Genomic DNA, 13,325 nt, shown 5'->3' on the forward strand with positions numbered 1-13,325 from the left:
GCCCGACCGCGCTGTGAGCGCCGCCTTCTACAGTAAGGCCGTCACAGGTGTTGGTGGCCGTTCTTCTTTGTGTTATATAAATTCTGCGTTGCTGGCAGTATCTTGGCTCTTGGGGGACCTACCTGACCTGTGCTTTTGAGTTCCAACTATGTCCCTGGCACCGGGGGCTCGGGAAGGGGGGGCAGTGTCCACCCAGAGCATCCCTCTGGGGGTTGCAGGGGAGGAGCGCAGCAAAGTGAACCTGCAGTGTGACTTCAGGTGGTTGTAAAGCCTGTCGAGGAAAACACAAGAGGACGAGGAGGAAGATTCTCAACTCGGTGTCAGAGAGGGGCTGTCTGCCAGCGGTGTTGGGGGTCAGTTGTGGGAAGAGGCTGCGGCGGGAGTGAGCTGGTCTGCGTGAGGACCACCAAGAAGGCGACGTGGCAGAAGCTAAGAGGCGGCCACGGAACAGCCTCCGGATTTAGTCCAGGTGAGATGGAAGCTGTCTCCGCTCAGGCCACGTGACAAAATACCCCAGCCTGGGCGGCTGGAACAACAGAAATGTATCTTCTCACAGTTCTGGAGACTGCAGGTCTGAGATCGAGGTTCCGGCTGATTCAGTTTCTGGCAAGGACCCCACCTGGCTGAGAGGGGGTCCACCCTTTCACGACCTCCAGTCTGCAGCTTCTGAAAAGCGCTTCAGGAGCCTCTGCTTTAGAATAATGCATGGTGTTAGTTAAAAGTGCAGACTCCGGGACCACATCTCACGTCTGCAGCCCGTGTTTTTTTTTTTTAGCTCTTTATTGGAGTATAATTGCTTTACACTGTTGTGCCAGTTTCTGCGGTACAACAACGTGAATCAGCTATATTTACATATGTATCCCCATATCCCCTCCCTCCCACGACTCCTTCCTACCCTCCCTGTCCCAGCTCTATAAGTCATCACCCATCATCGAGTTGATCTCCCTGTGCTACGCAGCAGCTTCCCACTAGCCACCTATTTTACATTTGGTGGTGGATATATGTCAGTGCTGCAGCCTGTATTTTATTGGCCTGACAGGGAGATGAACCCCAGCAGCAGCAGAAGAGCTGAGCAGGGAAAGTTATGCCCAAATGTCTAGGGCTGTTTCCTCCTGTTTCACTGTCATGTCCTTTGGGATGAGGCAGAGCTGTGCCCCAGGAGAGGCTGAGGCTCACACCTGAATGGAGTCTGGATTCATGGGTGACCACGGAGACCCCCTCACTCCAAGCCAGCGGCCGCCAAGAGGAAAGGAAACCACCCAGAGCAGCACGGACAGAGCCGCCAGCTCTCGACGGAGCTCTGCGTCATCACCCCTTGTGGAGGGGAGAAGGCCCTGGTTGCAGCTCTCGGGGACAAAGTCCACGGCGATGCCTGCTCTCTCTCCCAGGCTGTGGGGAGGGCCCGGGGGGTGGCGCCCCGGAGGTGCCCGTCTCAGGGCAGGTTTCGGCAACCTCCGCCCGCACGACCGTCCTGTTGGGTCGGGTGTTATCATCTCGTGCTTTGTGGATGAGAAAACGGTCACAGCTGTTCTCTTGAAAGTTTGTTCATCAGTCCAGGTGCCACCTGAGCCTGGGAGGCAAGGACACGCTGTCCCGTCCTCAGCACTATCGAAAGTTTGCACCAGGTGGCTCTGCTGTGGGGCCACCTTTGCACGGCTGGATGTTAACAGCATCCCTGGGCTCTCCTTGCTGTATGCCAGAAGCAAGCTGCCCTCCAGTTGTCACAACCAAAAATGTCCCCAGGTTTGTGGAATGTCCCCAGGTTGAGAACCACTGGCTTGTGGAAATCCCCTCCCAGGGCAGGAGCAAGGGATAAGGACTGGGAAGCCCCCATCTAACTCCCCCAGCCCCACGCTGCCCTACCTGGAGGTGGGTCCTTTCCCAGCTCACAGAGGCAAGAGGCCCAACAGGTGAGGCGCTGAGGTCAAAGCCTTTCCCTGTAATAGCTTCTGCAAGAAGGGAGAGAGAAATCTCAAAGGCTTCCTGGGCCTGAGCTGGGGAATGACCTGGGGATGGCAACAGGCTTTGGGGAGAGACGTGACTTCAGCTTCTGTCTAGAGCCCATTTCCCTGCTACTGGCAAAACTGGAACGGATCAGGTCCCCAGATGTCACAAAAGGAGATGAGCCTGTCTTACTGGCATGTTCTGGGCAACTTTACCTGACATGATGGGAGGGAATGGTGACTGGGTTCACTCTGGGAAGACAACCTGGATTAGTGATTTGGGGAAAAAGTGTGGACAAAAGAGCCACCACCCAGCTAACAGCAATCTGTGTGTCCTTGTGAGCAAGGGGCCTCCACTTCCTCATCTGTAAAATGGGTGGGTTGGCATATGATGATCTCTCTGTGTCTGTTCCTTCCTTCCTGAGGTCTCCCCCAGGAAGGGATGTGGTCCTGGAGCTGCGAGCAGGACCTGAGCACGAGAGGAGCACTGAGTTAGAATCACTGTCAACCCTGAGCGGAGTGGAAGGGGCGTGGAGGGCTGTCCGTCTGGCTGACACACTACCACACTCTCACCGTGTGACTGGCAACAAAGATCAAAGGGCGTTCACATATTCAGTGTTTTCTAGACCACGGTTTCCTCTTTAGCTCTGTCAGGTAAGTGAAAAATGGACTAAGAATGTTAGATATCTATCCTGTCCTCCTTTTCGGCCTCTCTCTTGCAAACAGCTTTCCTGCAGGAGGGGGAAACAGGCTGTGTGTTTGGAACCGTGGAAGATGAGCAGCTGTCTTCCTCCTGAGGCTGTAAACACCCTCAGATTAGAGCGGCCCCGGTCGCCGAGCGGGAAGTGCCGCACTGATCTCACCGCGAGGCGGGAGGCGCCAGGTGGAAATGGTCTGCACCCGACCCGTCAGCACCATTAGGGCGGGAGCCCAGCCTCAGGAGTCTCACGGCATCGCGGCGCCAGCCGGGCTGGGTCTCCAGCTCCACCCAGAGCCGGAGTCACAGGACTCTCCCGGCCTGGTGTGTGCCTTGCAAATGGAGGTGAACATAATAGCAGTAGCAGTGCCACAGCCCCTGTACGGGACTGCTGTAAGAGTCAGTGCAGCACGGTGAGGGCGCACTCAGCACGCTGCCCAGGGCATCATCCCTTTTGTCCTTTCTCAGTTTGTGCTTTTAAATCTTCTCCCTTTTTCTTTGATTCGGAATGAAGCAGCTTTTTAATTTATTCATAAACTCAGCTAGCACAGTATTTTATAACTCATTTTCCCCCTCTTATCCTTATTGCTCCTTTTTCTGCTTTGCTTCAGGGTTTTTTTTTGTTTTGTTTTGGGGTTTTGTTTGTTTGTTTTGGCCACACCACTCAGCTTGCAGGATCTTAGTTGCCTGACAGGGGACAGAACGCATGCCCCCTGCGGTGGCAGCATGGAGCCTTGAGCACTGGACCCCGGGAAGCCCCTGCCTCAGTGTATCGCTCTTTTTCCAACTTTTTGAGTGCGATGATGAACTCATTTAATTTCTTTTTTACTGACTCACGTATTTCAGTCTATGAATGTGCTTTATTTATAGTCCATGAATTCCATCTAATATTTTCATTGTCGGTTCCCAGAAATTCTGTAATTTCACTTTGTATTTCCCTCTGACCCGAAAGTTGATTCATAGGGAATTGTAAAATTTCTAGGTGAAGGCCTTTTTTGGTTTTGTGATTTTGTCAACCTCTAGTTTTATTTAGCTATAATTAAAAACATTTTCTACCTTATTGCTCCTGTTTGAAATTCATTGAAAGTATATTGTGGCTTGTAACTTTGCCAATTTTTGTGAATAATGATAAAACCTTGGAAACTATGAGAGACTCTTTTTCCTCCTCTGAAATTCTTTAAGTGTGTGTGACTGTTGAAAGCAAGATTATAACATCTTCTGGGTTTACTAACTCTGGAGATGTGACACGTGACCACCGAAACGTAGCAGGGGAGGACAAAGTGGGTTGTGAGGCTTCTGCAGTTAAATATTACCTGTAAGCAGATGTGAGATGTTAGGGAAGCATATTGTAATCCCTAGAGCAACTGCTAATAGAATAACGCAAAAAGATATAGCCCAAAACACGATAGACCATTTGAAATGGAATCCTACAAAAAATTCAAATAACTCAGAGGAGGCAGGAAAAGCGGAATGCAACCAGACGGAACAAACAAAATCTCCTATAAATCACGTGTTTCTGCCTGCTCTCCTGTATCTTCTGTAATTGCTGCTTTTTGAAAATTTTACAATATTTAGTGTATTCATATTCACAGCTGTCACATCTTTATTGTAAATTACAACACTGAGGGTCACAGAGTGCCTTTGCTTTACCCCATTGCATGTGTTTTGGCTGAAAAACTACCTTGTCATATTAAGACAGAGACCTCAGCCTTTTTGGGGGGGGGGTATATGCCTTTGCCTGTACTTTGATTTTTTTCCTCTAAATACCTGGGTGAATTTTGGGTGACTCTCTGGACGGGAACCACCGAGGTGGATTTGCTTCCTGATCAGGCAGCCAGCCCCCACGGCAGCCCCACAGCCCCCACCTCATGGTGTTCACCCCCTCGCGGGTTGCCTCCTACAGCAGCCAGAGCCGCTCTGTGGCCAGCAGGCGATGGCGGGAACGGCGGCCTGTGTGGGATGTGGGGAGGTCTGTTGAAGGGACGAAGTCTATTTTCTTTCCCTTATCTTTTCGTCTAGACGCCTAGAGGATTTTTCCTTCGTATTAAACTCCACAGGGCACATATTCCATGCAGGTGCCGGCCTGGGGCACTGGGGCGGCTCCCTCTACCCTCAGCCTCTCGTGTCCAACCCCTTCTGGGGTTCCCACCAAAGCGAGAAGAAGGCAGGATTTGGAAAAAACACCTGGTTTTCAAACCCAGCTCTGCTATCACTCGGAAGTCGTGTGGCCTCTCTGAGCCCCATCTGTAGAATGGGTTTAATAATACCTCTGGCCCCCCCCATCCACTGGTTTTAGGCTTGATCAGAGAAGCTCATGCAGGGGACCTGTGGTATAAAGCACCTGGCAGAGTCAGGTAGTGCTGCCGTGTGCACACAGCCGTGTCTGCAGGCCCCACGTGCCTTTCCACTAATCGGCCGTGTTATGGGTGAGGAGTCAGGAAAGCTACCCCGGGGGCTTTGCGGAGGCAGACCTGGAGTGTTCTGCACCCAAACACAGAACCTCGCATTTGGCCCTGAGAATTTCCACCTTAGGGGCCTTTCTCTGTTTTAGGCATCTCTCCAAGCTTTGTTCAATTTGACAATTTCATTAACCTCGCAAATCTTTGTCTAGGTTATTGATAAAAGTCTGGCCACCTCAGGGCCCAGGACAGCCTTCCAAGGGGCCTTCAGTCCGGGCTGAGAGCCGTCACTCACCTGAGCCGCCACGTCCCATTTGTGTTGCAGTGATTCAACCAGCACAAATGGCCTGCTTGATTCCGGTGACTTCTGTGCCGACCTGCCAACCCGTCTTGCCGGTTCTCTCCCGTAACTGAGACACTCACTAAGTGAGCGGCCGGAGGTTAATTAAGATCTGTCTGCAGTGTCTGCTCCCAGGGGTGTGTGCGATTAGCTGTTAACAGCAGGTGAGCACCTGCGCCTGGCTCCCTTGGCCTCGGCACAGAGGACATAGGCTGGGCGGTCTCGGGACCCAGCAGCTCCCTGGCCTCCACCCTCCAGGTGCCAGCAGCGTCCTCCCGCCTCCAGTCGGGACAACCCAAGGTGTCCCCAGGGGCACAAAACTGCCCTGCTTGGGAACCCCCCGCCTGCCCAGCACTGCTTGGGCTGTGCCGCGGGTCGTGCTGTTGACCACGGGTGCGGTGATCTCGGGAGGCCCAGCACGCCTCTCCTGGTCTTCCGAGTAGGTCAAGGTGCTGCCTGTTTCCATGCTGTCCGCCAGGCTTCACGGCTCATCAGCCGTCTTGCTGCGCTCGGGTTGCAGCCTCCTGGGCGCCGCCTGGTCCACGGTGCCGCTGGCCGCGCGGGGGGAAAGGGGCGCCCGGCTGGCTTCACCCTCCCCCGGGACAGCGTAGGACGGACGGGGGAGCAAAGACAAACCGCTTGGCTCTGGGAACTCCAGCCCCCGGGTCGTATTTGCTTCTCCAGGACAGATGGAGACGGCCTTCCAGGCCATTTCCAGCAGAGAAAACCGGGCAGAGCAGCCGGCCTCTCTGAAGCTCGGCTTCTGCACCTTTAAGAACCTACAAGGGGTCTACACCACCTTCCTCACACGTGCTGGGGACAGATCGGGTCAGCTGGCCACTTATTAAATTGTAAAGCTGCTGCGTGGACGGGGACGCTCAGCTCTGTGGCCAGGAGTTAATTCTGAAAAAGGAGCCCAGGCTCTGCGGCCGTGGACAGCCGTGGTCTGCACAGACGCGGCTTCCCTGGGGCGCTGAGGTGACGTCTCACTGCTTCTGGTCATGCTTCAGAATGCTCCCTGTGAGCCGGGGATGCTATGGTTAACAAGAGGCAGGAATTCTGAGTTCATTATTCTGTGGAGCTACGAAGGCCTCCTCCGCTCTGGCGGGGGGACCCGGAGCAGGGAGGAGGAAGGATGGGGGAAGGAGGATGGAGAGCGTGGCCTCCTGCTCCTTCATCCCACAGCTCAGAGCCCGCCGCTATGACGCCTGACGGTCCGCCACCTTGTTGAACTGTTGAAGATGTTCTGTGGACACAGTATCCCTGCAGCATCTCTCATTTCCCTTCTCCGGAAATTAATAACATTTGTATATTAAAAGAAAAAGCCTGGAAGAAGATAATGTTATGTATTTACAAATCTTCCCTCTAGACTTAGAGCTTGCTCCATGCATCTGTGCCCTTAAAGGGCCCTGAGCTCTTAAAACTTGGCCCGTGGCTTGAGAGTCAAGGCCGGTCTGCGGGCTGGAAGACTGCAGGAGGGCATGGTGGGGTTGCCAGGGGCCCACCCGCAGCCGCAGAGTGGCCACACGGATGCTGGGGGACTCTTCACCCCCTTCCACAGAAGCAAGGGCTATTTCCCATCCCCTGTGTATCAGGTGGGAGGGATGCTGGGTAACTGCCTCCTTCAGTGACACGGGACCCCCTCACGGAGACCAGCGCCTGGGTGAAGTCTGACCACCTGAGGCCGCCATGCTGGGAGGGAGCCCAAGCTAGCCCCAGGGGGAGAGGGAGGGCCGGCCAGCCCCCACGGTTCCCGCCCACCCAGCTGAGACCCCAAACACAGAGTGATCATGTTCGAGTCCTGTGGCTGCCGTAACACGTGGCCGCAGACAAGGCTCCCGTGTGACGTCCAAAAGATATGCTGCCCTGTGTGCTCTGTGTGCCCTTTTGCCAAGCTGAGGTCCTCAGTCTTCCAGGGCTGCACTTGAACTTGACTCACTCTTACACTCTGGGACTCTACATGTTAACTTGTGGGTTTTTTTTAATCAGTAGAGATGCAAATGGTTTCTGTTTGGTAGAGACGATGACCCCAAAGGTTGCCAGTTCTATTTCCCTGCAGGACAGTGGTCACCTTTGCCTCTGACTGAAAAGATACTTCAGTCCTGCCTCATGACATAAAACCCTGTCCTCCACTGCTTGCTGAACCAACTTTACCATTTCACTGGTTTCCAGGCTGAGTTCTCTCTCTCACGCTCCCTCTATAGATACACATATAGATATAGATACAGATACAGATATAGATACAGACATAGATGCAGACATAGAGATAGAGATACACCTATATAGGTATAGAGGTAGATATCAATATTCATCTCTATATCTATATCTGTATCTGTACCTATATCTCTATATCTATCTCAATGTCTGTATCCATATCTATGTCTGTGTTTATATATCCCCTAGGCAGGGCTCCCTCCCACAGCAGCAGGTACCTGTATTTGTATATTCCCCAGGCTCACGTGTCACTCCAAGTTTGGGGTCCCCACCTGGGGATCAGGCCTTTGCTGCTGCCCACAGCCCTTCCCTCCCCCAGCCCCGCCCCGGGTCTACACACTAGCACAGGGTCCTTCATCCCCGGTGCGGGTCCCACACAGGCCAGGGCACTTGCTGTTCAGCCACTGCTGGTTGAATTGATGAAGGACGCAGCCCATGACCAGACGCCCAAAATGAGTCCTTGGTCCAGAGGAGCCTTGTAAAACTGGTAAGTCTGACCCTGACCCCCTGCCCCGAGCCTGGCACCTGGCCCCACTGGGCCTCAGTTTCCTCCCCCCGCACCAGGAGAAGGCCCTTTGCAGCCCTGACTTCACGTGCTTCCAGCTGTGGCCCATGTCAGCAGGAAGGAGGGAGACAGACCCCAGGGCCCCAGGCCTGAGTTCCCACAGACGTGCGCTGTGGGCTGCACGTGTAATTTAAACGTGCTCGTAGCTTCATGGAAGGAGTCACAAGAAACCGCGAAACTGCCAACATCTTCTGTAACAGTGTAACCAAATACCCTTTCAATGTGTAGTCAACATACAAATGTATTAACACTAGTTCACATTTTTTTGGTGTTAAGTCTTCAAAACTGGTGAGTGTTTTACAGCTACAGCACATCTCAATGCAGATACTAAATTTTCAACCATCAAAGCGAAATGTAGTTCTAGCAGAACAGTAAAGGCGTGTTTAAAGCAAAAATGACTCGTGCTGCCTCCATCTTTCAAACTGACTTGATTGCAAGGAAGAATTGGGTGCAGCCTTGCTGGCCTGGGTCCAGGCGGTCTCCCGAGAGCCGCCGGGCCGCGTGCGGGGTGCCACCCAGTGGCCGCGCCTGGGAGTGCAGGGTCCCGCGCGGGATTCAAAACCTTCCTGAAACCAGGCTATGAATGTGCTCCTGGAATTTCCAGGCACGCTTTTCAGGGAGGGAAGGGATGTGTGGAGAAGGAGAGTGGGGAAAGTAGTGATGTGTGTGTTCACCTCCAGTTTCCAAATCACCATGGTGACTGCGTGTGCAGGCACATATGACCTTACCCACTTGCTATGGTGACTGTAACGTGCTGAGCTCCTAGCAGGCGATGAGGCTCTCCAAGCTGAACAGCAGGGCCACAGAGCTGGTGGCCATCTCAGTCAGCTCAGGCGGCCAGGTCAAGCTACCACGGACCAGGGCACTCACGGCTCTGGAGGCTGGATGTCCGAGATCCAGAGCCATGAGGGTGGGTACAGGTGAGACCGCCGCTCCTGGCTTGCGGAGGGTGCCTGCTCGCTGTCTGCCTCCACAGCTGCTTCTCTGCGTGCATTCAGAGAGCATGCCCGGTGTTTCTCCTTACAAGGCTCCGTCACCCCTACGACCTCATTCAACCTGAATTATCACCCTAAGGGCTTCATCTCCAAAGGCAGTCACCCTGGGGGTTAGGGCTTCAACAGAAGAATTTCGGAGAACACAGTTCAGGCCATAACAGAGGCAGCTGCCACTTTTTGTAGCAACTGAGGTGAAGACACACTGAAGATCACGCGGAGCCAGGCATCGACAGGCTCAACCAGGACAAGCGCCCATCCTCCCGCGAGTGTTCTCTGCCTCTTTGCCTCTAGCCCTCATCGACAAAAAATTAAAAAAAATAAAAAGAATCAATGGTCAATCGAAGAAAAAAAATAGAAAATTTTATTTGAGCCAACCTGAGGATTATAACCCAGGAGACAGTGTCTCAGAGAGCTCTGAGGACAGTTCTGAAGAGGTGCAGGGGCAGAGGGGCGGTCAGTACAGATGTGATTCTGGGGAAGGGGCTTAGTAGAAGTTCACTGCTATCCGTAGGGAACAGACATTTTCGTTAATGGTTTTAGTGCTTTTCTAAGTATGGGAAGATGCAAGAAACTGGGTTCAAAACATTTTCTCCTGAAAATATCTAACCACCTGAGAGTTTTGTCCATTTTCCACAGCACAAAGTGCTGCATCCTTGTCTTCTCCCTGAATTCCTTTCAGGGTGTACTGTAGGTCAGCAACTGCAGTGGCTCATGGCTTCATTCTTGTAGAACTGGATGATGGGCAACATTCTTTATTTTACAACCCCTTCCCTTTTGGTCTTAATTTCAACTAAGGTCTGGGAGGCATTTCGTGACCACTTTGTCCCCATGGCGCTAGGAATGCTCACTCCCAGCTCAGGCGAGGATTTCGTTGGTGGGCCACTCGGTGTGCAGTTACTGAACTAGGCCCTGTTAACGGTAACCACAGGCTGCTGGACCCCTCGTCCTGCTAGTCTGCTACGGTCCAGGAGAGGTTTCCCTCTTGTGGCTTCTTCCCACCTCTAGAGTTGCACGGTTACAAACACTGACCTTATAGAATTATGTATTTGATTAATTGTTTCAAGTTGCTTAATCATCATTAATTTTATCTGAGGCTCAGTCACACGTTTGGTAATGCAAGAAATGTAAAATACACAGAATACAGGTAGTATGGCTAGTAACACTAATAAGGTCATAAATACGTATTTAAGCTAAGAACTTCGGTTAGGTGTGGCCTAGTATCTTCCCAGGTCATCTGACCAGTCTATTTTCTTTCAGGGAAGTGATGTATTGACATTGCACGTGAAGTTCACTAACGACGTCTGGACGTTCAAGGTGAGTTGTGGGTCACTGTGACCCCTTACAGGATTGAGAAGTGAATGCTACCTTCTAAGGAGTTACACGGCTGGTGCCAGAAGAAGAAAAATTTGTCTTTATGGTTGAGCAGGTACTTCTGGTTAACGCCTAAGGCAGATGCACAGTGCACGGTAGAGTGGAGGGAGGAGCCCGAGCAGGCAGAGAAAAATTTTGCATTTAAGTTTTTCTTGTCTTGTCTTAAAATATGAATTTTTATTTCATCACTTCCACCTCCGACACACACGCTCTCAGGAGCCTCGCTCCACATCTGTTTCTCCAAATCAGTCCCCCTCTCTCCTTTCAAGCTTGGGGTTCTCCTCCTTCAGGTTAGGGAGCAAAATATCAAATTTATTACTGACTTCTACTAGTCCTGCCTTTTACAAACCCAGTTTGTGACCACAGTGTGAGATCATACAGAAAAGTGACTAAGTTACTTACATACCAGTTATAATTACTTGCCTCGAATAAAACGAATCCTAGAACAGTCAGAGCAGAACTCTTTCAAAATGCAAATTTTCAGGCTCCACCCCAGAACTGCTGAGTCAGAACCCTGAAGGGGCCCAGTAATTAGGTCTGAAAAAGCCTTTACCCATCACACTGGCTCCCTAGAGGTCAAGCCCATTGCTGCAGCTGAACTGCCCTGGGGTCTTCACCTTCCGAGGGGCCTCTCCCGCTGGTAGCTGGACACTTAGAAATAGGTGAGGAAAGCCCTGCAGCCTCCTGTCCTAGGTCACAGGGCTGCAAAGTTAGGACAATGCAGAACTGATGGGGGCCTCCTGGTAAGCCCTTGACTCCTTGGGAAACCCTGCCAGCCAGGTCAGACCTGGAGCCTTGCATGTCCAGAAACATGGTTATGTCCACGCTGGGGAGGGGCTCTGTCCCTCAGACACAACTCACACGAGCCAAACATAGGAGACTGATGTATAAACCCAGTGCCAGTGAACATATTACGTAAACATTCTGAGATACAGCAGAGTACTCAAAGTCCCTGTAAAAACCAGCCTGCCCTAAAGACAGGCCCAGATCATCGTTGGGAAGTTGTTGAGGCAGGTGGAGTCAGAACTCAGGAGTTATGAGAATTGAAGGTCTGTTGCCATCTGGCGTTTATGCTCCGGGTGGGTTAGAGGAAGGGCCCCCTCCCAGCAGGCCGCAGCTGCACAGCACAGACGCACCTGGTCCTAGAGCATGGGCTTCTCACTCAGAGTCAACAGCAGGTGGCGGGTCTAGGTGGGACCTCGGCGGCCCGACCCAGAACTCGAGGTGTCACGGCCAGGCCATGCTCTCCACCAGTCCGAACCCTGAGCTCAGGTCCCATCGAGCCCTGCTTTGGCCTGCCTGCGTGTGGCCTCTGTGCTGCCTGCATGTGGCCTCCGTGCTGCCCGTGTGTGGCCTGCGTGCTGCCCGCATGTGCCTTTGCATGTGGTGCTGCTTCTGTGCTCCTCAGCCCCCCTGTCCTGACGGCCTGGACTTCAGGCCTCAGCCACGTGTCACCTCCTGATGAGCCTTTCCCGCCTCTGCGCCCCCTGCCCCCTCCCTGTCACCTGCCCCGTGAGGTTACTTACAGCGTCTCCCCCATGTGCGGGGCTCCCCCAAAGCAGAGACAGGGACTCCTTTACCTTCCAAGCCCAGGCCCCTCCTCGGTGCCCAGTGCAAAGGAAGGAGGAAGAAAAAACCATCCCAGACTTGTGGGAAAACGATGGCTTATGTTGTTTAATTGCTTAGTTTTTGGTACCACGCAGAGTGTTTTCTGATAAGCCTGCTTGAATAATATGGGCCCTTCCTGTTCATCCGTGAGCTCACATCCCACACCCCTGGAGAGCGTAATTGTCATTTTTATATATTTGATTAAAAATCTACAAGCCCTAGAAGAGCGGAGAGTTTACAGCCCCATGGGGTTAGGTTAACGTGCACACACTGTTTAGTTGTTGTAATTTCGTAGCTCTGTAGAGAAGCAACTCCAGAGAATCCTTAGACCCCATAGGAGGTTACCCGGTCATACCCTCGGGCATCCCTTTCTTGGTTGACTGTGAATCTCTGTTCCTTAAATACCACTTGGACCAGCTCTTTTGCCCTCTTGCTCATTCTCTCTCTGATTTTTTTTAAGAACTTATTTATTTATTTATTTATTCATTTATTTATTTATTGGCTGTGTTGGGTCTTCATTGATGCACATGGGCTTTCTGTAGTTGCTGAGAGTGGGGGCTACTCTTCCTTGCGGTGCGTGGGCTTCTCATTGTGGTGGCTTCTCTTGTTGCAGATCACAGGCTCTAGGTGTGCAGGCTTCCGTAGCTGTGACATGTGGGCTTAGTAGTTGTGGTGCACAGGCTTAGTTGCTCTGCCACATGTGGGATCTTCCCTGACCAGGGATCAAACCCGTGTCCCCTGCATTGGCAGGCAGATTCTTAACCACTGCGCCACCAGGGAAGTCCCTCATTCTCTCGTAACAGTGTTAAACTTTGTTTTTTTTTGACTCATGCTGTCAAAGTCTATTTGAGACTTTTGAATTGATAGCACTTCTTTAATTCATATGTGCTAGAGATGTGTCTGAAATGTGAATGGAGGTGTTATTTCTGGCCAACTTGGTTATCATCAGCCTCCAGGGATGCCTGAAATAGTGACAAGGCCTTCTGCATCTAGAACAGCGCCAGGATGAGTCACTCTCTGGTGTCCAAGGGGACGCCTCTGTGCTGCAGAAAACCACGGTGGCCAGCTTCCTTCCTGGACCACTCAAGAGAAGATGCAGCTGCTGGAAGGGAAGGGTGACTGTCACGAGATGCTACGAGCCCAGGATCCTCCAAGGGGACCTCTGACTCCCTCAGCCCTACCCAACACCATGT

The 13,325-nt window shown here is 52.3% G+C and overlaps 1 long non-coding RNA gene across 1 annotated transcript; it reads right to left on the minus strand.

Moving 5' to 3' along the window:
- Positions 1-432: 432 nt before the first annotated feature.
- On the minus strand, positions 433-5,483 carry LOC130852495 (uncharacterized). The gene is made up of 3 exons (XR_009053366.1): positions 5,335-5,483; positions 1,864-2,412; positions 433-688 (listed from the first exon to the last, which is right to left on the minus strand). It is a non-coding gene; the product is annotated as an uncharacterized LOC130852495 (long non-coding RNA).
- Between the last annotated feature and the right edge of the window lie 7,842 nt (positions 5,484-13,325).

This window comes from Hippopotamus amphibius, chromosome 4 (assembly GCF_030028045.1).
Source record: "Hippopotamus amphibius kiboko isolate mHipAmp2 chromosome 4, mHipAmp2.hap2, whole genome shotgun sequence".
Classification (NCBI taxonomy): Eukaryota; Metazoa; Chordata; class Mammalia; order Artiodactyla; family Hippopotamidae; genus Hippopotamus; species Hippopotamus amphibius.